General features: G+C 41.0%; 1 long non-coding RNA gene across 1 annotated transcript in view; it reads right to left on the bottom strand.

Annotated features, from left to right (window-relative positions):
• The window catches only part of LOC117796122, a 54,599-nt gene extending 27,245 nt beyond the window's left edge, over positions 1 to 27,354 (bottom strand). Inside the window, exons 1-2 of the long non-coding RNA XR_004620495.1 lie at positions 27,332 to 27,354; positions 13,169 to 13,224 (exon numbers count right to left, since the gene is read on the bottom strand). This is a non-coding gene — a long non-coding RNA (uncharacterized LOC117796122). The remainder of the gene's footprint in view (positions 1 to 13,168; positions 13,225 to 27,331) is intronic.
• Positions 27,355 to 27,563: the final 209 nt, after the last annotated feature.

Raw genomic sequence — 27,563 nt, 5'->3', positions numbered from 1 at the left:
TTTGCCTTTGATTTTTTTTTTTATTTTATATGAAAGTATCACGTACCTTCATAGATCAGGCTTGCAACGTCCCAAATGAGACGAAAAGTTTGGACAAGTTTCAGTTAAGCATCCAAATTTAACCATTCTAAACTTGGTTAGAACTCTGGGCTATTGCAAATCCTCCATTTTTAATAAATCTGAGACAACATAAACAGTCAAAGGATAAACCAAAACTTGGAATAATCTCAAAGTAAGATTTCAGGAGTTTTTCTTTTCCAAAGCAGGAAGGCATTTGTCTTTTTTTTTTTTCTCTGCCATAGAGCCTTCATTTCAATCAATGATAAAAATGAGGACACCAGGGGCGCCTGGGTGGCACAGCGGTTAAGCATCTGCCTTCGGCTCAGGGCGTGATCCTGGCATTATGGGATCGAGCATCCTGGCATTATGGGATCGAGCCCCACATCAGGCTCCTCCGCTATGAGCCTGCTTCTTCCTCTCTCTCTCGCTGGCTGTCTCTATCTCTGTCGAATAAATAAATAAAATCTTTAAAAAAAAAATGAGGACACCAAAATGTTATTTGGTAATTACTATTCCAGATCATTAATATGGAATCAAACAATTATACTACAACCAGTTTGCCACTATAACAATTGAACTGATCTACTCTGTGATGCAGAATATCTGGATGGACAATGAACATCTCAATTAATTCTAAGCCTTTCCTAACATTCTGGATATCTAGATAATTCATCATTTTTCCCATTTTCATTAGGACGTTAAGCAACAAAATACATAGTACCTCACTGTGAACTAAGTTCAGGTAGCCATCAAAAAAGAGTTCCCAAACTCTATGTGTTTGATCCAAAGCATTTTTCTCATCCTGATATTTATTAACACAGAGTTAAAACAGAGTTTTATTAACAAAGAGTTATTAACACAGAGTTTTTAACTCAGAGTCTGCATTTACAGAGTCTGAATTTATTAACACAGAGTTAACACAGAGTCTTCAGAATAATTTATGATGGGATCTTATATAGAAATGCCATAACTTGACTGAATAAAACATCAAAAACCAAAGTTTTAAAGAAAGATGTCCAAGAACAGACCTAATCACTACACCACGTTACTGGGGGGGGGGGGAAGCAGAAATCAAAACACAGGTCCATATATTCTTGACCAAAACTTTTGCCCACCCATCTGCATGCACTTCTTAAATTATTTGACTGGCTTCTTTATCAAACAATTTAGTTTAACTCAGAAAGAGAGTGAGAGAGAGAGAGAGAGAAGCATCCACAGAGAAAACTATAAAACTGTGGAACCAGATTTTCCTCTAGATTCAAGATTTCCATAAAGATGTTTCAGAAGCAACCACTGGGAATGAACAAGTGGGAAGAGAATAAGAGTTCCTTGCAGCCCCCTCCGCTTTTGTCTGTTTTATACATGAACATTCTATGTAAGATTTCACATAAGAAAGGGGTGATGCTGCCTATAACTAAAACCATTTTCAGAGTGGTCCTCAAATTATGGTCCCTGGACCAAGAGCACAGCATCACTGGGAACTTGTTAGACATGCAAATTCTCAGTCCCCATCTCAAGTCAACAGTATCAGAAACTCGGAATGTAGGGCCCGGCAATCTGGGTTTTAACAAGCCCTCCAGACGGTTTGATGCACGCTAAGGTTTGAGAGCTACTGTATCCCATGATTCTCAGGCATCACCTTCTCCCAGAAGCCTTTTGCAACCAAACTCCTTTACCTGCTTCTTCAGCCACACCCCACATACACTCACTCTACATGCTCACACTGATGCTAGGTTGGATGTATATTTTACTCTGTTTGAGCTACCATAGACTGGGTGACTTACACAACAAACATTTATCTCACAATTCTATTGTCTAGGAAGTCCAAGATCAAGGCACTGACAGATGGGGTGTCTGGTGAGAGACTGCTTGCTGGTTCAGAGATGGCCATTTTCTTGTATCCTCACATGGCAGAAAGAAAGTTCTCTGTTTTCTAAGGGCACTAATTCCATTCATGAAGGCTCCACCCTCATGACCTAATCACTTCCCAACGTCCCCATCTCCACATACCATTATTTGGGGATTAGGCGTCAATATATGAATTTGAAGAGGACACAAATGTGAAGTCCATACTGATGCAGTACCCTCCTGGATTTATATTAATCAAAGCAGGCATAACCTCTCTTAGTGTGATTATGTTTTTTATGTATCTACCTCTCCTACAACCATTTGAACTCATGAAGAACAGTGATCACAGAATACCCTCCTTTTTTTTTTTTCCATTTCTAGCCTTTAGCATAATGGCTGGCACAAAATAGGTGTTCAATAACCATTTGTTAAATGAATGATGGATACACTGACATTTGTGTATTCGATTTACTTATTTACATTATACTTTCTTCGAATAAACCATCTGAGGTCTTACACAGGCACAGTCACACAAATACAAGATGACTAAAATTAAACCAAGTAACCAAGATAAAGACAACAAAAGATCAGAGGGTTTGATCAGTCCCCCTAGCAGCCATGCTTCTTTTTTTTTTTTTTTAAGATTTTATTTATTTACCTGACAGAGATAGAGACAGCCAGCGAGAGAGGGAACACAAGCAGGGGGAGTGGGAGAGGAAGAAGCAGGCTCATAGCAGAGGAGCCTGATGTGGGGCTCGATCCCAGAATGCCGGGATCACGCCCTGAGCCGAAGGCAGGCGCTTAACCGCTGTGCCACCCAGGCGCCCCAGCAGCCCTGCTTCTACCTCTACTAATGTTTGTAGCACCCAACAGTCTCTGCTCATACTCTTTAGTCCTTCCAAAAACTTCTCTGACCCTCAGCCTTCTTGTGAGAGCAGACTACGCTGCAAGCTACTGTACTACATAACACATAGGGATAGCTGTTTCATTAACAGGGGTAATTCTGAGAAGAGAGGACTGGGCTACGTATTCTAAAAATGGATAGATGGGAGTCAGCAATACTAAGGAAACCCCTGGGTGTTTTTCATACTCTTTTCACCATAACCCATAATAAAATAATACATTTTCCCTTTTGCCAGAGTACACACATGCATGGATATATACACCCATGTTTCCTGAAGCCATTCATCCTTACTCCATATGTTGCCCTCTGGTATTTTCTTTTCTATTTTATTTTATTCTAGTTCACTAAAATTAAAATGTTTGAGATGTAATAAAGAAATTTCATGACTCACTATTGGGTTGCAAACTGCAGTTTAAAAAGTACTATACTCTATTATATAATGTATTGGATGATTTTAATGTAATTAAGTGGTTTTGGGGGTTTTTTAAATTTGTTTTTAAGTAGATCATTGTTTTTCAAATGATCTCTTCTTTTCTCATACTTAATCTCTTCTTTATCTTTCAGATATTGAGAATATTAATGGGTCCCTCAGTATGGCCAACTCTGCAGGTGAATTTTCCAGAACTCCCAGGGACAGCTTTGTTAACTATGTTACCTTGGGTGTGCATCCTGAGTGTTGCTTTCCTGAGCTGTAAAGCAAATGTCCTAATACCCCTCTCTTAGGATTGCAATTAGGATCAGAAAAAAAATACACAAAAAGCATCTAACCATAGGTATTCAATCAGTGATAACTGTTCTTATCATCCCAGACCCCTGAGAGGACCACCAGTTAACTATATTTAAGGCATTCTCAGATTAACATGTTAAGAGGCACATCAAAATTCTGTGCTTCAGATCAAACTGTGCAGAAACAAAAGTTCCTTCCCAAACTGTGATTCCATCCCTCAGGAGCAGTCTTTACAACTCCAAAACAAGTCACACCTGTTGGGAGCTGGCAAGGTCTCTTTTGTGATGAATAGGACTTGGATCTCTTAGGCCTTTCCCACTAGCACCTTGCATCATCAATAAAAGTACCATGCCCTCTCTCCTGAGCCCCCCCAATCATTTGCTACAGCTACTGCTGCGAATTCCATGTCCTTATTGGGCTCATCAAACCTGGTGCCTCAAGATGATTGTTACATTTCATTTTCAGGAAGATGGCTCTGAAAAAAAAATTAATGAAAATTTGGAGGATATATCTGCTCGTGTGATCCCAAGATACTGGATATTTAATAACTGAGAAGAATTTAAAATGTCTCCTGTTAAAGCAGATGACACAGACAGGAAGGAAATTGTAATACAGGCTGGTCCTTAACTTAAAAACTCAGGTCCTACATTATCAAACAGATGACCACTGGCACTCTAGTCCTGGATGCTAACTACCCCATTCCTCCCAACTTTCCCAGAGCTTTTGGAACCCTTTTGAGAATATTGAAATAGATAAAATGTGTGTTCAGAAATTGAAGGAATGGAAAAGGCTATAAAGCAAGAACAGTTTAGACCAACCAACTACTGGGGCCATGCCCTTAGGCAAAAAAAACACACCTAATAACCAAGCAGGTGTATTGCCCAAATATATTTTCCAGCGTGTCTCCAGATTATGTTCATCCCCTTTGTCACTCTTCTTGAAATTTCACCCTTCAGAGGTTTTATTGGTTTAATGAGCAAAATTTATTAAAAAAAAAAAAAAGGTTGTTGAGCTATCAGACAGTTACACATCAGAGCAAATAAATTAAATGAGATGATTTTCCTCATAATGCCAGCCTACAATCGGAAGATGAATTTAGGAATTATAGAGCATGATGCTTCCAAAGAGCTTCTAGAATTAAAATTCCCACAGCACCGAAAGCCTGCAAGTGGCTCTTCCTTCCCTAGATCCCTAAAGCAGAACTTGGGGTACACTGATGGGGTAGTGTCAGTTGAAACAAGTTGATTTCCCAGAACTAGAGAGTTGGGGAGAGTCAGCCAGTGGAAACTGGTTTTCATGAAAACCAAAACCTCCCATACGAAAACCAAAACCGAGCTGAGTTCTCAGTGCAGCTCAGGTTTTTGGAGCCTGTGTGCCTTGCCAGCTTCCTACTCATAATTAGAGGGTAGCAGAAATAATAGCCAACACGAACTGAGCCTATTCTGTGTGCAAGACTCTCCCATAATAAATTTGGTATCTCATTAAATACATGGTAGCTCATTAAATCCTCACAACAGCCCACGAATAGGCGTCTTTATCACCTCTACCGCACAAATGAGGAAACTGAGGCTTTGAAAGGTTAAGTAACTTGTCCATCATTACACTGGAGGTTTAATCCAGAACTCGTTGAGCTATACTGCTTCCATTCTGCATTCCCTGTGGAAGGATCTGGGACAGATAATGTAGTGGAAAGATCTAGGAGAGGAGAGACAGCAGAAGGGCCAACTCTCAAGAGAACACTTGGGTACCATTATTGGTTGAATGGAACCTCCTATGTTGTTAGGAATGCCTCCTAACAATGTCCATGTTCCCATCCTAATCCTCAGAACCTGTGAATATATTATCTTATATGACAAAAGGAACTCTGCAGGTGTGATTAAGTTAAGAATCTTGTGTTGAGGGGATTATCCTGTATTATGGTGGGTTCAGTGGAATCACAAGGGTCTTTTCAGCAGGAGGTGGGAGGGTCAAAGACAGAGAGAAAGAGATGGAAAGATGTTACACGGCTTTGAAGGCAAAGGAAAGGAGCTGTGACTCAGGGAATGCAGGCAACCTCCACAAAGTAGGAAAGATAAGGAACAGATTCCCTCCGAGAGCCTTTAAAAGGAGCTCAGCCCTGCTGACACCTTGATTTGGTTTCTTCTGACCTCCAGAATTATATAATGAATATGTGGTGTTTAAAGCCACTAAATTTGTGATAATTTGTTACAAGAGCAACAGGAAATTAATATAGGTGCTTTACAAAGAAAACCTACGGCTTTTTTTTATGCAAATAACATTCCAGTTTGTTTGCCTTCCAGCCCCTGGAGGAAGCAACTCAAAGCTGCCTACTTTAGACGCTAGGTGGGAAGCACAGAGCCTGCCTCACGTGGCCATCACACCTCTGCCTCTCCCAGCACACACAGCCCATACCTGGCGCCCAGAATTCTTTTTGAAAATGCTGAGACCTTTAGTTCCCTGGTGCTCCGAGCTTTCACAGCAGTTACTTATTCATACGAATTGTAGTCTCAAGCTGTTGTAACTTCTGATTTCACATCTCCCTCTTCCCGTGATCTACACTCCTCAGGAGAAGGTATCATCATGTCTTTTTCTCATTTCTGCTTCTCTAGCACACCACCACCCACGGTAGTGGTATCCAGCTACAGAGAGATGGGGAGCCCCGGTAGGGGTGTGGGGAAAAAGGAAAATGGGAAGATGACCCAAAGCCCAACCATATTTAATGGTGAATTCCTCAAGCCAAGTATGTGCTTTGCCATCACATAATCTGCCCTGAGACACAGAGCTATCTCTACCCCAAGGTGGAAAGTGTTTGCTGCTTTCCCCACACCATCCTCAGACTTACATTTTCTGTCTCACCATGACCCATTCTGCATAAAAAAAACACTAAGTCTACAGAGCCTGAATTAGGATATTTCTTGTGTAAAAAGCAAACAAGATTTGTGGTATCTTTTTGTCTAAGCATTGAAACTGATTTCTATCTACAGGATCTGAAATGAATTTGCTGCTTGGATTTCAGCCATTTGAGGTAAATGTCCTTTTGTCTGGAAAATCTCACACCATTTCTGCCCAAAGAGAGCCTCTGTCTCAGAAGTTCTCTAACAGTTACACTATGCTCACTGACCTGGTACCAATTTTATATATCTTGCATTGGGGGGCATCTTTTCTTAGTGTCTTTTCTTAATGCCTAATGTCTCTCTAACTAGAGACACAGCTGATTGACATCTCCGGAGGGACTTCTGCATGTCAGTCACCGTGCTAGACTCTGGGGATGCAGTGATTTGAAAAAGCCTCAGTTCTGTCTCACATGGAGGTGATAGAAAACAAGAATCAAGGGGTTTTTTGTCCCTTCTTACCCTTCCCATCCCCTCCACAGAGCCTAGCACAGAGAAAGTGCATGATCTATTTGTGTTTGTGTATTGGCTTCTTGACCAAAATAGCTCATAGGAGATCTGATCATGAACATATTACGCCTCACGTGATTGAAACCAAAGGGATTACAGGTCATCAAGCCCAAATCTTTGATTTTTTAGATAAAGACATTGAAGCACAAATAAATAAAGTTATACAACAAAATACACAACTAGGGACAGGATGAAGGTGGTATCCCCGTCTTCCGGCTTCTAATCCAGTGTGCCTTCTAATTGGACCCAGAGGTGACAGTTACACTAAATTCTGGGGACAGCTCAGTCTGACTCAGGCTGAACTTGCTACAAACAGGCTCACTAAACTGTGCCCATGACTGATGACACCCCCAGTCCTTACCCGCGCCCTACCCTCACCGTCATTCTCTCGGCAGTCCGAAGCTGCAGCTGGTACTAAGGACCTTCGGGGGCAATGGGAAGCAATTTATTTCATTTTTAAAAAAAAATAAAGGAAATGTTAATATCACAAGATTTATGTCTAAAATGCCTCTGGGCAAGTTTCCTCTCTGACTTTATTCTCTCTCATTTTCAACTTCCTTTTTTTTTTTTTCCTTTCTCCATGTCAAGTTGTCAGGATGACTTTGATCTTGGAGACACACGTCTTCTTCTCCTTCCCTGACTCTGACAGAGCTCCCACCTGCCACCCGGAGACAATTCCACAGAAACCCATTAATTCTTTCAAGTCTAAGATCAGTCCCTGTGCTCCATCTACAGGGGCAGGGAGTGTCCCCAGCACAAAAGATAGATGTAACTCGAAAGAAAAGTGTAAGTGCACATACCTATCAATTGGCCTTAAAAACCTAAAGCAGTTTGTCTTCATGGAACAGACCCGGAGATCACCATTTCCCACACTTGCTGTTTTAAGACAACCTTTGCAAACCAACTTTCATATCAAACCGAAAGCATAGCAAATCGAGCTCTGTGTGTTATTCAGAACAGTAGCTGTACATCTGAGCTGTGGCCCAATTACTTCCAGTTGATAAGAATTGCATTTCAGATTAAGAGGAGATGGTTTTAGGTTAGAGAAGCCCTTCGGTTACAGGCAAATGGAGCAACTTGCAGGGATATTGTCCCTTTTAACCTTCCATTTTCATAAACATCATAGTTAATTCTGGGTAATAAAAACCTGAAGTTTAATCAATGGCAAACAAACATTTTGGCAGGAAACGGAAAATGGTTTACTGGTGAGGAGTAAACAAAAAGCTATTATTCATTCAACAGTTGACCCCTGCCAAGTTTTCTTCACCCCTTGGTTCTTACCTCCCCTGCTCCACCCCTCCACCCCCTACCCTCCCTACCCCTCCTTACCCCTCCCCAACCCCCACTTCTCCACCCCCTCCCCCATCTCCTTCAGAGTACGTGTGAGGACAGGAGAGAAAAAGAGAAAGATGCAGACAAGAATCAGAAGACGTGGATGATTGCCTTACAAATAATGAACCTTGTTTGTAAATTATCTTCTTTTTGAGAAATTTCAGTTCATTTAAAATGTCTAATCGATGTGAAGAGCTCTGAGTTCTATAGAAGACAAGCAACTAAGACAAAATATCTTTGAAAACAAGCAAGAGGGAGGAAACATCCATCACATGCTTGCCTTTCCATCTTCCAAGAAGTTGCAATCTTGGGCCCTGGGAGGGGAACCGTAATTTTTATTTGAAAACCTCTCAGGATGGTTCTTTTGTATTTTCCCTTTCTTTCTTTCTTCGTAGATCACAGCAGCAATTTTCTTTTATCATCAGCTATTTATAGTTTTCTTTTCTCAAAACCTTGGCCAGAAGGAAACTGGGCAGAAAGCATTTCTTTCAAAAGCCACATTATTTTGTAGCACTGTTCAAAACTATTAAGTACAATCATAAGACGGAAAGAAAGAAGAAAGAAAGAAAGAAAGAAAGAAAGAAAGAAAGAAAGAAAGAAGAAGAAAGAAAGAAAGAAAGAAAGAAAGAAAGAAAGAAAGAAAAAAGAAAGAAAGAAGAAAAAAAGAAGAAAGAAAGAAAGAAAGAAAGAAAGAAAGAAAGAAAGAAAGAAAGAAGAAAGAAACTCCAAACTTGTTCGACTCTTTTTTCCATGTGTTCTGTTCTACCTTAAGAAGAGAAAGCCAAACAAATATTCTCCTCCTGCCCCCAGAATGGTTGTAGATAGAAGCGCCACTCAAATATTATCTTTCCTATTCAGAAATGAACGTGCCCCAGTAAAGGAAAACACTTGGTATAATGAAGTTGGCATAAATCTCACTCCTATTTCCTATATGTCAGATATTTCACTGGAGTTTTCAAAATAGTCTGGAAAGATTGGGGTGTGTATGGTCAAGATTTAGAGACCTGTCAGCTAACAACAACCCCCTGGCATGTAGTCATTTCTTTTGGCCCCATCATAGAGCACTTAAAAGATTATTTGCAGTCAGACGTACGTGACTCCACATTCGGCCTCTACCTCTTGCTAATTTGGTGACCTTGGGGGAAAATACTTGGCCTCTCTCAGGCTCAGGTGCTCCATTCATAAAATAAGGATAATTGAGACCTTAGCAGATAGAAAAGGCTTAGCAGATTGTGACCACTTGAAGCACAAACAATGCTTATTTGACAGAGTATGAATCCTTGGAGGGGTAGAGGCCACTCTGAGGAGGTTAACGTGGAGGGGAGCTAATCCTGAGCATTGTGGGTTACTTCATTCAGAGAGGTTACCCACCCCGCCTTCCACACCTAACATCGGGGTGTCAGGGCTGGGCTCAGGGGAAGAAGCTGGTATGCTCCGAAGTACCTAAGGTTATGGAAAATGGGCATGGCAATGACATCCCCACCCCCTCACTCTGAGAAGCTCATGCAGCTCTCTTGGGGCTTTAGATCTGGGGCATTTGGTTAGGAAAGGTAGGATAAAGTGGGAGAGATAAGAAGAGGGAAGATGAAGAAGCAGATAAAATGGCAGAGCAGAGGCTGGAGAGTAAGGAAGGCTACAGGACGCTCCAAGGGTTTAGCACCCTGATCCAAAGTGGGGGAATATTTGGGTTGAATGTAGGTATCCTGTAAAATGTGGCTTTTGAGGGGAGATTTTGGTCCAAACCTCCAACCCTGAATGGTTGTGTGACCCCAGAAAACTTACTTAGCCTCTCTAATACAAAGAAGCATGTTATATAAAGGTCAGGATCATATTTGTTCCTGTTTATGACTGACACTCAGTTATGTCATAGTAAAGGTGTCTGAACAGGAGTTGGGCTGTCTGGATTTGAACCCTGGCTCTAACTGACTGAATATGTGGCCTGAGGCCACATGAAACTCTTCTGCCTGGATTCCTCACCTATAAAGTGGTTGCAAGAATGGTAACAACTTCATAGGACTGTTATGAAGATTGAAATGAATAACCCAGGTAAGCACGAGAACAGTGCTTGGCACATAGCATGCACCCAATAAATGTTGGCTATTATTATGATTACTGTTACTTGTTGGATGAGTAAATCTTTCAGACCTTCCATTGTCTCACCCGAAGAAGGAGACTAAACATCTAGCCTGTGCGTTTGTTCTGAAGATTCAATGAGATAGTATAAGTAAGAAGCCTCTTTCGTTCCTTGACACAAAGTTGTTCTCAAAAAGGATCATTATTCTCAGCCCCATCCCCCCAAACCTTAACTCCGGCATCACTCTGAATTGAATTCTTCCCCTCAAAGGTCTTTTTCAAACTTGCCATAGCCCTTCCCAGGGACTGGAATGCATATCTGGGTGTCTCCATAGCACAGTCCTAAGCCCTGAGCCAGAATGCTCTAGAGCTCAGGATTAAGTCCCATCCCCTTCACTCTATGTACTGGCCACCCTGAGCTCTACCCAGCCATCAGAACTTCCCTCCCTCTGGTCTCACGATAGGGACTATGGGATGTGACTCATGCATTTCCCCCCAAAAAAGAAAAGGCTCGGTGAACACATCTTCTTCCCTGGCTTGGGTTCCTCAGTTGCTCTCTTCAGCTTCCATCTCTTACAGATGCATCCATCAGTCCATCAAGCTGTTTTCTGCAATGCATTCTTCACTGAATCTCTGCTTCCAGCGGAAGCGTTTTATGATGTAGCTTCTAGGAAGAACATGATGCAAACCAATGTTGCATTCTACTCTACTCTAAATCTCTAGCCTCAGGACATTCTTCTAGAAGTGTAGCAGTCCCCAAGTCGATGGAGGTCACAGCAACCAAAAATAGAGCCACCTGTTTCCATTGCAGAGGATGAAAACCCTGGCAGTGCCATGCTTCCATTATAGATGAGTTTATGTTTGATGCTTCGGTGAATGCTAGAAAGAAAGAGCAAGGAGTAGGCAAGAGCCACGTGGCTCCGATCACCGGCACCAAGGGTTGTAGAGCACTGAGACCACCAATGTTGCCTCTCAGGAAGGAAAGCCCTTCCTCTCTCCTTATCATACAATGAAAATACAAGGACAAACAGTCTTGCAGGTAAAAAAATGTATCCCACAGAACAGTGGGCCAAATATGTGGAGTTTGAGTTTGATACTGATTAACGAGCCATGCAAAAGCATCCCTATCTCAGAACCTGCCCAGTAGGGAAGGGCACGATGAGAACCAGTCAGTGGGTCTGAAAGACATGTAATAGCTACTTCTTCTCACCTTTCATTCTTGTACTGATTAGGTCCTTGAGGGGTTATCCCAGACATGTATCTCTGAGAGGAATTTGGAGGATGAAGGGTAGGGATTTCTCTTCCCTAAGTTTAATGGTGAGATGAACAGTTTTAAAAAAAATAAAAAGATAAAACTGAAAACTATCAGGAAAGCAAGACTTGGAAGTGGGCATTGCCTATATATACATATATGGGTATAGGGACCAAGGGAGTGTCATTGGTTCCCCCAACAGGACACCTTCTAAGGAGACCAGTCATTTCTTTGTTGTTAAATCCAACAGACATTATTACCCTTGTTTTATGAGTCTTCCCCACAGCTTCAACAAGATTGCATTGGAAAAAGGCACTCTTTTCTTTCTACTCCGACAGAATGATTTTGTCCTGTTACACGACTTTAAACATCACATGCCAGTGAAAACCAGAAATTAACAGCCCGAGTTCAGACTTGTTCTGTAAGCTCATACTTACTCAGGCCTCTACCTGGCTATCCTAAAGGCACCTCTTTCTCAGTGTCTGCTCTCTCCCAAACTCATGGTCATGTTGCCGCCTGCCCCCCACCTCCTTCTCCCTCAGCCCTCCATCCAGCTGCATAAGCCGCAAAGCTTCCCTTGTTATCATATAGATATGTATATGTATTTAGGTGTGTAATGTTGCAATTTATGGTAAGAAATACATATATTTGGTCTTTATCACCTTTTCTTGCACAGAGCTCCTAAAACCCTTGGAATTTCCTAAGTGCTCAGAGTGATCAAGTGCCTTTTGTTATGTTAATGAGGTGACCTTTGGAAAGCACGGAAGGATAGGCTCAGGTGGCTAGCGGAAACAAGCACATGATTAGAAGGTTGGAACTTTCAGTCCTACCCACCCACCTGGGGGGGGGCTGTAGAGGAGCTGGGGATTCAGTTGAATCACCAACGGTCAATGATTTAATCAATCATGCCTAGTTAGTGAACCTTCCATAAAACCCAAAAGGATGGAGTTTGAAGAGCTTCTGTGTTGCTGAACCTGCCAACAGGGGATGGAAGTCCTCTGCTCTTTCCCCATATCTTAGCCTATGCCTCACTTCTGTCTGGCTGTTTCTGAGTTATATCCTTTTATAATAAACCAGTAATCTAGTAAGCAAAATGTTTCTCTAAGTTCCGTGAGCGGCCCTATGCAGATTAATCAAACCTAAGGAGGGGATTGTGGGAACTCCTAATCTGTCATTTGTCAGTCAGAAGCACAGGGAACAACCCAGACTTAGAGGGGTGTTCAGAGTGGAGAGCAGTCTTGTGGTACTGAGTCCTTAACCTGTGGGATCTGATACTATCTCCAGGCAGATAATGTTAGAATTGAATTGAATTATAAGACTCCCAGCTGCTGTGGTGGTGTGAGAATGTTCCACCCCCCAACACAGCATACACTGGAAATGGTACCAGAATCTTAGGATATGCATCTTGATTTCATTAATGTTCATTTCTCCTAGTAGATCCATAAATGCATGGAATATGGACTTTATATCAAAAGCCTTGTTGGTGTTGCAAGTTCTAGGTACACAGTAGTTCTCAATCAATATTCACTGAAAAATAGAAACGAAAAAAATAATATATACAAAATGCTCACCATATGGATACCACCATCCAATAGTTCTCTCCTTCCTCTGAGCTCGATGATTCACACTAAAAGATAAAAGCAGAAGCATGGGAGATATAAAATAATAAAAACTCCACAATTGCTTACATTTAATTGTGAAATATTTTTACTCTGAGAATTCTTATCGGAAGCAGCAACAAAGCCACGGTGCTCATCTGTCTTTAGACCAAGTACTGCTCCGCATGTGTTCTGGGAAGACAGTTCTTCACTTCCAAACCCAAGAAAACACAAGAAATGTCTCTGCCCTGATTCTGACGCAAATTCTCCTACTTTTCAGGTTCTCCATTGTTCTCTGATCTATGTTCCCAGCCGCTGGGAGGCAGTGGGAGGCCAAGAAAGGGTACAAATATTTGAAAAATCTGTGTAGCTAACACCTCCCTCCCAGAAACCATGTCTTCTGTGCTCTTTTGCATGTTACCCATCAAAGGCTACGCACAAACAATGGCTCCGCAGGCTGTAGTTTAACTGTTTTCCTTCCCACTCGCCTGTATGCTACAGCACCCCTCAAGAAACTCCGAAAAGTTTCTGCTTCTAGCCACATGGTGTTACCCTCACCTGTCTGTGACACAGACCATGAACTGGACTTTTCCTCAAGAGAAGAAAAAAAGATTCTTGGTTTGACTCAAGACTCTCATTTTGCTTCAAAAGCAAAGTAAACAATGAAACCGAAACTTAAGATAACTTTTATTCCCAATTCCCTTAAGCCCAGGCACCTGATACCCAAGTGTGGTTCAGAGTTCATCCCACCCACAGACCTCTCATGCTCAGAGCCCTGCTGTGCTTCTGATGATTGCTGACTGCAAAATAAATCTGCGAGAAGTGTGGGTCTTGTCCTTGGGGTGGTCCAACAGCCCCTTTAGATGCACTGTTCTTTCCTGCCATTGTGTGAAGCCATTGACCAATATAAGCATTGTTCACTCCTACAGGCCCCGAGTCCCCGCAGTCGGCCATCAAATATTATTTCAGGTGGCGTGAGGGTCATGCCAGAGCCCCTACATGCTGTAAATGACATGGAAGAAACAGGCACTAAAACCACAAATGCCTGGTGTTCACTAAACTAAGCAATCTGGCCTCAAAGAATTCACAGATACTGTCACCCTTACACAATATTTTTCTCCCACTTTTTTTAGGCACAGCCGATCTCTATGTTAACCCTGCACATGCATGCCTTCTGCCTCTTTCCTCTACCTAGTGGATGAAATTAAATTCCTTGGTAAATTTAACTTCATATTTCGTAAGGATTAATAAGTTCATACTTAACGAGGATGAATGTTTCATGGAAGGAGTGCAGGTGAAAAGAAGGCTGGATTTGGATCCCAAGACCTAAATTCCAGGACTGACTCTGATAATACCTGCCTAGGTCAATTGGGCGAGTTCCCCAACAACTCTGAGTTTAATTAATCCTATTTTACACTATGGAAACAAGACGTTCCCTTTCCCATCTCCCATGTATATTGTAGGAATCAATGGGGAAACCGTAAGAAAATTGCACTGGGATAAAGGCAACGCATGAATCCAAGGTTATATGCCTCAGTGGTCATCATCACCACCATCATCACCATCACCCTCATCACCATCACCATCATCATCATCATCTTCATCCCAGGTATTGTCTTGATGCTTTTCATGTTGTATTGCTGCCACCTAATGGCAGAGCTGAATGAACTTGAAACTTTCTTAAAGTTGCACAGTTGGGTTTTTGCTTAAAATTGTATTCACCTGGACTGAAGTCAGAAAATGTGCAGGCTCAAAAAAGAAAGAAAAAAAAATTAAACAGAAATGATTGCACTTGTTATACTTGGCAAGTGGAATTCAACCCCAGCCTTGAATAAATGAGGCAGAAATGAGCCCAAGGTCTAGATTAAAGGGAAAGCCCACCAGGTGGTCTTATTCATTTTTTATTAGTCCAAATGTGTTTTGCATGTTAGAAACCATGCTCCTATTAACTTCCAGACATAAAGTGAAAACATTAAGGGCAAGCTGTGGACTGATTGTCAGAATTGGAGGGAGCGTGGCATTTTGAGACTCTTGAGACAGAAAACTGGGTCTATTGGTGTGAGAAGTTGTTAGCAGCAACTGGTTGAAGCAGCTGTGCACATGGCCTGGCAGAACATCTTTCTGAGGAGGTTCAGACTCTGCCCTCACTCCCAGAGGGGCAAGAATTTCTCCTCACACACTTTATGAAGAAACAAATGCTCTGACTCCTTTTTGGTCCCCTTCTCTAAACAGTCTAGTTAGACATTCCATAGGGCAATAAAAAACTAATAACTAGCCAATTGCACTTTTCATTTCCATGGTAACTTTCCTGTGGAGGTATTCTAACGTTCTTATGAAAACAGGGAACGCTGATTGAGCTACATCCAGGAAATGAGGCGATGGCTTTATTTCAGGTCCAAAAGCAGAAATCTTCCTGTATGGATATGAGTATCTGTCCGCACAAAGAAAACGAAGCTCCGAGTGCACAGACAATGTGCCCCACACTTGGACGGAAACATGTCTCATTAGACAACTGAAAGAGGCTGGTTAACTCAGGCTTTGCTCCAAAGGCATGAAAGCCCAAACCAGGTTGGTGAAAGGATTCCTCTGTCCCAGCATAACTTGGGACTTTATAAAGATACCAGAATATATTAGAGAATGACTGGTCATGTTATCCTTTGAAACAAGAACTAGGCATATTTTACTATACCTTTAATTAAGAACAAATTTTCAATACGATAGAAAGTCTTAGTGAAAAACGAAAACAATAGTAAAAGAAAAATAGAAGACAAAAATATAAATTGTTAAATTGGTAGAATCTACTCAAATTCATCATTTTAAGCAAGAAATACATTTTCCAATTCTGTAAATGATTCAAAAGCAGCAGTTTCAACTTTTCCCAACATTCAGGCATAATTCTGATCTGTACAACCAATTGGTCAACAGTCTAGACCCGCCATCTTGGGTAGTCTGCAAAGGTATTGTTTTTCAAGCAAGTCTCGTAAAATTACAAGCATAGGATGAAAATAGAATATATAATTCATTCACTATAAGCCTAGAAAAGTAACCATAGGAAGGAATCAAAATAAGGGTAAGAATAAGAATATAATAAGAATGGGGAAAAAAAGAATTATAATAAAAAGGGAAATAAGATTAGGAAGAGAAATAAGAATAAACATGAGAACGAGAATAGGGATATTAAAAGCCACATTTTAATTCATGCTATTTGCATTATGATACTAAGTTCTGTTGTAACCATAATAATTTGTTAATCATTGAGACATTTTTTTGTGTTCTATCTGCATCATGGCATGTTTAAGCATTTTTGAAAACTTCTGGAGATTTGTGCTTTTAATCAAATCATCAGGAGAGCTTTATGAAACAACTTTTAACTTTGCAGTCAATGTCTAAGTATTTAGGGAAATTTATTTTATTAAATCCATAAGTTTTTATTTAACATGATCTAATAGTATATGAATATTTAGAAGAGTGTTTATTGTTTACTGGTAAAAAATTATTTGCTAAATTCATAATATCAATAATTTGGACATTAAATAAACATCAAAGAAGTAATAAAAAGGCTTTTCTGTATAGAAGAGTCATCTGAGTATTGAGAATCTATTCACAGTTATACAATATCCCTAATAGACAGTGGATTTTGTAAATGCTCGGCTTTTCTTCTCAATGGGACTGATAAGAACCTTACTTAGCTCATTTTCTGAGCAAGTGGTCCCCAGTTCCTGGTGATCCTCTCCTGAGGTCCTTACCACCTTTGGGGAAATGTTATTTTCTCATTTCCAGGCTCTTATTATCATTTTTGTTTTGTGAGGTGTCCTTGGTTTTGTACCTATGATTCTTTTTTTTTTTTTTTTTAAGATTATTATTTATTTACTTGACAGAGAGACAGCCAGCGAGAGAGGGAACACAGGCAGGGGGAGTGGGAGAGGAAGAACCAGACTCATAGCGGAAGAGCCTGATGTGGGGCTCGATCCCATAACGCTGGGATCACGCCCTGAGCCAAAGGCAGATGCTTAACCGCTGTGCCACCCAGGCGCCCCTGTACCTAGGATTCTAACTGGGTCAGTGTTTTACTTCCTCCATCTTATTAGTTTCAGTGTTTTCTACCATGTTGATTTCATGGGAAGGATATGTGCCTATTGTTGCTTTGGTGTGAATTGGGGTTTATGTTAGCGAAGGACTCCTCGATTGCTTGTCAGAAGTCTCTACTCAAACTACCTTAAACAAAACAGACAAACAGAAAATATTTGCTCATGTGCTCTGCACAGGCACGGGTATCGTTGGGATGATCAAATCAGGCACTCGAATGTTGTTGAATCTCGTCTCTGCTTCTCTCTGAATGAATACTGGCTTTATTTTCTTTAAACGTAAACTAGCTTCCTCCACACTGTTGCAAATGTGGCTGCCTGTGTCAATGGACTCACATTCTAACAGTTGCCTGACTAAAAGACAGTGTTTTTCTCTCCCAGCTTAAGCTGGAAAGATCCCGTGGAAGGGCTGTTACTGGCCAGACTATGATCATGTCCAGCCTATGGCTAGAGAAGTTGGAGGACTATTATTGGCTCACTGTAGCTTATATATTAATGCTTACCATCTAACAAATGAGGTCTGTTTCCAAATTAAATAGGAGAGGCTCAAGTATGCTCACTGGGGAAATCGTCATGATCTGGAATATCACAAACAACCCAATCTGTATCCAGTACAGGGTGTGCCAAAACCCGGCAGCACCACATGTTGAAGATCCCAACACTGATAACATCTGCTAATGGACATTAAGACCCAACCATTTAAATGTTAAGTACATACAGTCTACATAAGGATATACAGATAGAAAGCTAATAATAATTCACACACCCATGATATCTATTTCAGTTCATTCTAATATACAAAATAATATATCTTTGAAGTATACTTATGTGACTCATCTAAAATGCTATTTTGTGTGTGAATGAACAAATTTCTGTTTTTGAGCTGCAATTGTGTAGGCAAGGCAGACTCACAACTGTTTGAAAGACTAAGAGGTTGGAACAAATTTGTTGAGCTTCTGCCACTGCCAAGGCCTTTAGCTGAATTGCAATGAATTAGATTAAGTCCCTTGGCCATATCTGTTTCTCCCATGTCATAATAAAACCTGAAATTACACTTAAATGTAATCCTATAAGGATAAAACATAAGTTGCATTAAGTCTTCGGGCTCCTTTTTGGATTGAGACTGAGAAAGACAATTAAAAGTAAATATGAAGATATCTGAATGCAAATTAAAATTCTAAGTGAGTGGTAAGAAGCCCTATAAGCACCAACAAAGCAACTACAAAGTCTTAGTTAAACCACTTGATTGGAAGCTAGGTGGACGCCTTGCAAATGTGTTTGCCTAAGAGAACTGCAAGTCTTGGTGGAGCTAAAACAAAAACTTTGCCCTTTTTATAAGAAAATGGTGTGACTGGTCTCCCCCCCTCCCCCCCGCTGGTAAACTGGGAGCTTTGATATGTGCTTCTTGCCCTCTGAATTGTTTTTTCAACAGGAGGAATAGATTTTCACTAAGCCTGCTATATTTTACCCAATCTCTGCTTTTGATCAAGGTCACGTATTTTTTTAAAACACTGGCTAGGACTCCTTGATGCCTTGTCATTCTAATCCCAACTCAGACTCTGGAGGAGAAACGTTAGTTGTAAAAGTCAGTACTTACTTCTAGAAGTCCATGCCTAAAGCTAAATACTCAGCCTCACAAAGACTCGAATGCCTTTTAACCTTTTTCCTGCAAGCACCCTCATCTTCCCACTGGAAGTCATAGGAAAAGGGACAATGAAAGATGGATTTCCATGAAAACAATAATTATTGAGGGCCGCCATTTGGTGCCTTGACCAGACCCCTGCCAAGAATTTGCTTGGAGTCTGGGAAGAAGGACTCAGGTAAAAACCACATAGCAGATGATCTAAGAAGGATATTTAAATCTAGTTTTCTAAAGCCAGGTTGAGAGGTACAAAATTAGACACCACTATGCGAGACTCCCATTATCTTAGCCTCTTACCTTAGACTCGGGAGCCCATAGTGCTCGATATGTTGGGTGGTGGGCAGCTGTCAATACCAGCAGCAGCAAAATACACACCCACCACTACAGAAATCCTCTGTTTAAGATCTCCCCCCGCTATTCATTCCCCCAAATATTTGTTGAGCATGCTCTCTATTGCAGCCACTGTTCTTGTCAGTGGGAACACAGCTGTGAACAAACACAGATATGTTCCCCGCCCTGGTGGGGACTGCCAGGAAATGAACGTGGAAACCAGCAAATTAGATAACTGTAGATCATTTCCATGAAGGAACTAAAACTGCTCTGTTTTTCAAAATGGAGGTGAGGAGATGTACTACTTTACACAAGGATGGTGATGGAAGACCTTTCTGGTGGATGACTGAGCTAAAACCTGAATGATGAGAAAGAGCGAGCCATGTAAGGACCACGTGGATGCGCTTTACAGGCAGAGGGAACAAGGGACAAAGGCAGAGAGACCGAGAAGGGGAGAAGTTGGGTGGCTGAAGCTTATTGGAGATGTTGGGGGTTGGGGGGGTTGCAGTGTATAGATTAAGTAGGGGAGGATGGAGAGGTGGGGGGAGGAGAGAACATGCAGAGCCCCAGGGAGCCTACTCCAGTAGCACCTACATCCTTTCATTATTATACATATAACAATATATTATAAAAGTTAATTTACTCTTCTCTCTCTTTGAGTAGATGGTGTGAGTTCCTTAAGTACACTATATCTGATTCATGATAATAATTATAGCTCCCATTTATTGAGGAATAGCAGGCACTAAGCTAGCTACTTTGCATACATTATCTCCAATCTTCACAACAACCCTGCAAGGTAAGTATTATTAGCATAATTTTAACAGATGAAAAAAAAAAAAAAACAGCTAAGTGATTGACCCAAGGCCAAGCAGCTAGCTTGTGGCAAAGCAGGCATTTAAATCTTGTCCGGCTCTGAAATCTGGCCTCTTCTTACTATCTATCCCACTTCATCTTCACACCTTTGTGCTTATTTATCTTTGGAGCCCCGGCTCCTAGCACACTGCCTGGCACATTCAGTAGCCTCAGATAATCCAGGAACGCGTATAGCGCTGAAGTGGAGTGAACGGAACGTAAGCCCACACAAGCGGAGGCCGCAGGTTTGGGGAGACTTTACAGGATGATGCGTGATAGTAAAGGTAGTCTTCTGTCTCAGGACAAATGGAAAGAATGATAGAAAGTGGCAGAGAGGAGACCGCACTTAATAAAACTAAATGAAAGTGAGGGGGTTTCCTGAAAGCGAAATGTATGGCACACGGGCACAGCTGCATATCGTGTTCAGAAAAAATTAATGGGATTTTAAACAGAGAGGCTGCTCAATGTGCTTGCAAAATGGAGATACAGGAGAATGCGCCCCGATGATGAGGAGAAAAGAGCAGGGAGAGAGGAGGATGGCACCGTCGTAATTGCCTGTAATTCTCACCCCCTCCTCCTCCTGACTTTAATTAGGACACTTGCGAGACACACACATTTGTAAGAGTGACAGAGCTAATTGAAGAAAACCACATGTCTCATCAACAACCAAATCAGGAACAATAATCAAAGCATCAGAAGCAAAATTGGAAGGCATGGAGCTGTCAAAAGCAGGAGGAACTCAAATACAATGAGGCATGTAATTTAGAAAAAGTGAGAGGGTTCTATGGAAGCATTAAAAATGGGACATGAAATAAAACAGTTAACTTGACTCAAACTGAAACTCTCACTCCCCCAATCTGGTCACAATTAAATCCGGTCAAAATTCATCTCGTCCTTTCAGCCTGTGTTCTGGGGATGGCTGCATTATTCCATTTCACTGGTTAGCGTGGTCCAGGTGAGTGAAAGCACCCATTCTCTCCCTGAGCTCATTACGACTACACATCGCTCTCCTGTCATCCCAACGGCCTGGGTTGTCCTAAGTGGAGATGGAAAATGACAGGTCCTCAGCCTTGATTTTTAACACTGCTTACACTCAGAGGTCATTATTAAGTCATTCCTCGATCCTTTATCTGCAAACCTAGAGTAAAACTGGAATTAGCAGGTTCAATTGAGGAAGAATCCTCCTCACTCATCCCGTTTCCTATCTAACTGGACATCTGTTGCTTGCCTCCCCAGCATCCATTCTCCCCTCTCTCAGCAGTTCTGCCCCCGAGGCTCCAACCCCAGGCAGAATTCAGTGCTGAGGGTGGTTCAGGGTGGGCGATCAGAATCTCAACACAGTCCTAGTCCTGCTGGGACAATGATGCCTGCTGTTGCTCAGGATCTGACTGTTGGAACTGTTTAAACAATTGCAGAGGAGGACATTTCTCCAGTACCCTCTTAGGTTCTCCAGCTGGGTCTATGAAATAAGCCAACAGCAGACAGATTAACAGAAGAAAAGGCACACACATTTATTTGACAGTAAAAGTTTTGCACAGTGCAAGGGGACTTCATAGAAAGAAGAGAAAATTCCCGAAGAAACAGCTGGGTTTGGAGGCTTTTATACCATTTGGACAAAAAAAGGAGAGATTTAAAGAGAAGTGACAAGACAAAGGAGAGGGGCTTTGAGCTTTTAGGGGCAGCAAATTGCAGGAAGGCAAACATAAGAGAAAACCAATGGTAGATGAGGGCTAGATAGTGAGGCTCATTTGTGTACCCTTTCTTGGTGCCACGTCATTGTCAGTGATGAGGGTGTTATCCCCGTCCTGGTACAAGGAAGGCAGCGGGGAGGCAGGGACAACTCCATGAGGGGGATTTATGATCTGTTTTGGGGCAGATAGAAAGACAGCAGAGAGGTCATCCTGCATCTGCTTTCCTTCTCAATTGTCTTCAGCGCAAAATAATCCTTATGCCAGAGTAGCATATTTTGGTGGCACATTCTGACCCCCGGTGCAATCTCGCCGCCATGTGGAGATTGAGAATGAACTAATTATATCTCAAGAAAAAGCCAGCGGGACATCTTTGTCACATTATATAAATCCTGGCTCAGCCAGTCCTGAACTCTGATCTATTCCTGAATTTCTCAGTTTTATGTACATATAAAACCAGGTAAATATTGGTATTCATCATTTACATATAAGAAGTCTAAACATAATTTATTCGTGGAATAGTAAGCATAGCAATGAAAGAGTGATGTAAATAACAGCTGGTACAATCAAGTGCCCTTTAGGTGCCAGACACGGGGTCCTCAATTCTCTCAATACATCCAGTATATATTATTATTCACATTTTACCAGCACAGAAATTGATGCTAGAGAGTTTGTCTAATTCTCCCCAGGGTAAGCAATGACATTAGGACCCAGGATGTTCTTTGGAAGTAAATATTCTCAAAACCCATTGCAATGACAATAAAAGAAGAGAGTGGGTCCTAACGTCAGTTCTAAACTTCTTGTGGAAAAAGAGAAAAAAGTGGCCTGCCTTTCTTTTTGCTTTTTCTCGGGATACTTCTAGATATCCCTGATAAATTCTGTCAGGCTTTTCATCGTACCTCTTTCCTCACGTATATCACGGATTTGCCGATGTTTTTCTTTTCTTTTCTTTTCTTTTCTTTTTAAAAGATTTTATTTATTTATTCGACAGATAGAGACAGCCAGCGAGAGAGGGAACACAAGCAGGGGGAGTGGGAGAGGAAGAAGCAGGCTCATAGCGGAGGAGCCTGATGTGGGGCTCGATCCCGTAATGCTAGGATCATGCCCTGAGCCAAAGGCAGACACTTAACCGCTGTGCCACCCAGGCGCCCCTGCTGATGTTTTTCTAAAGCACAGTTTGACACAAGAGAAGCACACTGCAGAAATTGGAATGTTTGTCACCATTCACACAAATGGGTGCGTACAAGCAAAGGTCACACTCCCAGATACAGAGCTGCTGAGTTTAGAAGCTGAGCAGTGGAAGGAGAGAATTGACCACTGCAATCTATACAAGTTCCCTGAAACTAACCACACAAAGGCATAGCAGAGTGCTATTGTCTAGGCCAGGTACAATATTCCATCATGTTCTAATGTCATTACTAGAGTCAGTCAGAAGTTACCAGGTGGTTCCCGACTTCCTTTCCTGGTATATGGCAATCACCTGTAAATTGGTACTTATACCTCCTTCCAAATCTACCCCACTTTCCTTTCATTTCGTTCCTCAATGCAGGTATGTCAGCCCTTGCCACATCCAGCCTGCCACTTCTCAAATGTGTGGCCACCGTGGAGGTCAGCAAATGAGCTAGGACAGTGAGCATGGACCTTATTTTCCTCTTTGCAGTTCTGACTAAAATGTTTCAGTTGATGTAGGAATAAAAGAAAACCTGAATTCACATAAGAAAATGGAGAAGGATGTCAAACATGAACATACAGATGCGGCACCAACAGGACATACACTGAAAAGAGCTTGACTTCCAGGAATGGTATATAAGGTGCCAAGGAAAATGTATAGGGGAAATCGCAGACCCAACAGCACTCTGATGTGGAAAATGCTAAGAGGAGGCATGGGAACCCATGGAAAAGAAGGGGAAAACTCATGTGGCATTTCTTGAACCACCAGAGCTCAGGACCATCTAGGGTGGCTGTGAGGAAGGCTTCACCCGGGTTACTGCCAATGGAAGCAAGGAAGGCACTTCTCAAGCAGCATCAGTCTTGCCCTAATGTGGCAGGCTCAGCACCAGGAAGGAAGTGGAAACCCGGCGGTCCTCCTGTGTAGGGGAAACTCTCTACAGAAAGAAAATCCCCTCTTTCTTCCTTCATACTGATGGATCACCAAACTGGTAGCTAACCCTATAGTTTAAAAAAAAAAAAAAAAAAGATTCTCACAACGTTCTAGCAGAAAATAAGTGGTACTTTTTAAAAGAAAATGCCAGATCTGGATGGAACTCTAATCATTCTATGAATATGAGTTAAATATACATATTATATATATATAATATTATATATTATATATCAAATAAAAAGATTCCATAACATGAAGAAAAGGGAATATGCACTCAAGATATAGAGACAAAATATGTGTTTGAAACATATTTATTTCAAGAAGCATAAATAAGAATTAACATTTACTTTCTGCTTATAATTTTTAAAAACGGTATTCTATAAAACAAAAGAAAAGAGATGAATATCCTCAACAGAAATGAAAACAGAGACGAATGAGAGGCAGCAGTTCATAAAATGAGAGTCAGGTGGGATAAAATAGAATATTGATAAATTAAAAATTATAGCAGAATTTGAAAATGGATTAGAAGTAGTAAGTTGACACTAAAGGAAACAAAATCAGTAAAATAGAAGACAATCTTGTTCACCCAAATCCAAAGAAAAGAACAAAGAAATAAAAACAACAAGAAAGATGATGATAGCTTTGGGCACAGAACAAAGATGCGACTAAGAATTTACTGGAGAAAAAAACAAATGCCCTGAAAGAGAATCAAAAATCAAAGATATTAATGGGAGAACACTTTCCTGAGCTGAAAGATCTGAATCTGCAGATTTAAAAAGAACAACCATTAGTATATGGAATTGAGTTTAAGTAACTGCTATAAATATGGTTACAAAATATAAGGTTAATGTCATAAGTATTGAAAAGAATATATAATCAACATTCTAATTTAATTATATGAAACTCAGAAGTTTTGTTACAAGTTGAAGTTCAGATTCAGCAGCAATTCTGTGCCAGTCTCAAAATGAGTCAAAATCAGCCACTCTTCTTTCCCAACTACAACCCAACCATTGTCTATCTCTTCTGAGAAAAATACAAACCAAGAGACCCTCAGGGTGATCATGGAGAGGGGATTTAGGCCTGGGGTTCTGATGGGGCCCCAGAGGATAGCTCAGGTGCAGGACGTTTTCCCTCTGAGGTCAAGGGAATCATGCAAACCTGAAGTCAAGAGATCTGGAACAAGGTCTGGACCTCATGTTCCCTGAGAGCTTGGACTGAAGAAATCCACAGAATCCAAAGAAGAAAGGGGGTGGCAGCCCCTGTGCGTGGTCTTGGGAGAACCTGCTGATTTCCCTGTTGTAGGAAGGTACCACACAGGTGGACTGGGTTCCTCCTTGACTCCGAGACTTGGAACCATAGCAACCAAAGATATCAGAGAGCAAAGAAGCTTTCTCCTGGTGTTCACCAGAAGACTAACAGCTTGCCATTTGCTAAATCCTTGACCCACAGGGAAGAGGCAGGTGCTGCTCTGCCAACAATCACTCAGGGGCTTGTCACCTCTCAAAGTACTCATTAGCTTTACCCGTGCACCAAGGATAAATAGAGCATAGGCAAAGGAAATTAACAATGCACCCAAAGGAACCCCGCAATTCAAAAGTGGAGAAAAACAAGAAATTTCCAATTGTGTACCTTCAAAGGAAATAAGATTCCTGGAGGATACGGGAAAAATTTTAAGAAAAATTCAAAGAAATAGCATTTAAATAAGCCAATTTTAGCACAATAAAAATATTCTGCAACTAGAAAACATGGCTCTCCTATTTATAAAGTGAATATGTTGATGTGAGAAAAAGACCTTCATTATTGAAAACTGAATTAGTGACCTAGAAAATCAATTGGAAGAAATATCTCACAATCTAGAGGAAATATACTTAGAGATGGAAGTAATGAAGGAAAAATGAGATTCTTAAAAAATGGACAAGTAATGGGAGTTTCAGAAAGAGAAAGAGGAATAGCTAGAGGATAGCCAAAAATAGCAAAGGAAAAAAAATGTTCCTGGTTGGAACACTTGAGTCTGCAGATTAAAAGGGCTAAGTTCCAGAGTGGAGAGGAAGGGAAAGAGGGAAAGGAAGAAAAAGAGATGGAGGGAGGGAGGTAGAAAGATCACTTCACAAAAGGAAAAGAATGAAATGGTTAAGGGTTGAATTTAGTTACTCCAAATTCATATGGTAAAATCCTAACCTCCAGCACTGAGAATGGGACAATATTTGGAGATAGTATCTTTAAAGAGGGAATTAAGTTAAATGGCATCATTAGGGTGGGCTCTAAACCATTATAACTGGTGTCCTTGTAAGAAGAGGAGATGAGGACACAGACACACATGGAGAGAAACATGCCAAGACATGGGGAGAAGACAGCAATCTATAAGCCAAGGGAGAAACCTCACAAGAAATCAATGCTGCCAACATCTTATACTGTACTTGTAGCCTCCAGGATTATGGGAAAATAAATATCTATTATATCAGCCACCCAGTCTGTGGTGCTTGATGCCAGCCCTAGAAAATTAATACAAAAACTAAGTTTTTCACCTGTAATTTTAGATGCTAAAAAACAGGAGAATGATATCAATTGGTTAATGACAGAAAAGGATTACAACAAAAGAATCTTACCCCCAGACAGTGGAAAGGAGTATATTTATAGATATATCAAGGATTCAGAAAGCACATCACCCACAGAACCCAACTGAGGAAAATACTTAGGAAAGGACTCTAATCAAATAAATGAACAGAACAGATGGCAAGATAAGGACAATGACAAGGAGAGAAAACAGCAGGGGGCAATGAACTTTGAATGGATATAATGATAGAATCATTAGGAATTTGTAATATTAGAATTCTTGAACTAGCTGAAACCCACAATAGTGTGGAACTAAAAATAATAAACTATCTCAGCAAAACTTTTGACTTGGGAGGGAACAGGAGATCACAATCAACATTTTTATGACACACTAACGTATGGCATAGGCTCTGTCTAGACACTTTGATTAGTGTCAACCTATAAAGAAAATGTTATTACTATACCCACTTTACAGATGGGAACACAGGCAAAGACACCCAAGATGACACAGCTAGTCAATCACTCTAGAGTCTGCTTCTCACTGCTGGGCCATGATGCAGTAAGGAGAGAATTAAAGGCATTCTAGTGGGTGGTTACGTGGGAGGGGAGTGGAGAGGTCAAAGTGATCTAAAACATTTAATTTATTACATTAATCATACACATATAATTTATTATACAAATGGGGACGTTTTTAGATTAAAGGGGCACAGATACTAATTATGCCAGGAAAATAGAAACAAATCAGGACTAGCACAAGCAAATCAGGACATATAGTCACCCTGTTATCTTTAGGTCAGCTTAATAATCAGAAGCAGTACATAACATTGGTTGAGGGGTATGGTTTGTATCATTATTTCATATAATAGTAGAGAAATACAAGCATACCTTGGAGATACTGCAGGTTCGGTTCCCGACCTCTGCAATAGAGCAAGCACAAAAATAAAGCAAGTCAAATGAATTTCGGGGGTTCCCAGTGCATCAAAAGTGACGTTTACACTCTATTGTAGTCTATTATGTGTGCAATAGCATTACGTCTAAAAAACAACGTTCATATCTTAATTCAAAAATACTTTATCAATAAAAAATGTCAACGATCCTCTGAGCTTTCATTGGGTCA

Source organism: Ailuropoda melanoleuca, chromosome 14 (genome assembly GCF_002007445.2).
Source record: "Ailuropoda melanoleuca isolate Jingjing chromosome 14, ASM200744v2, whole genome shotgun sequence".
In the NCBI taxonomy this organism is placed as follows: Eukaryota; Metazoa; Chordata; class Mammalia; order Carnivora; family Ursidae; genus Ailuropoda; species Ailuropoda melanoleuca.
This window is presented reverse-complemented; position numbering and strand designations above follow the sequence as displayed.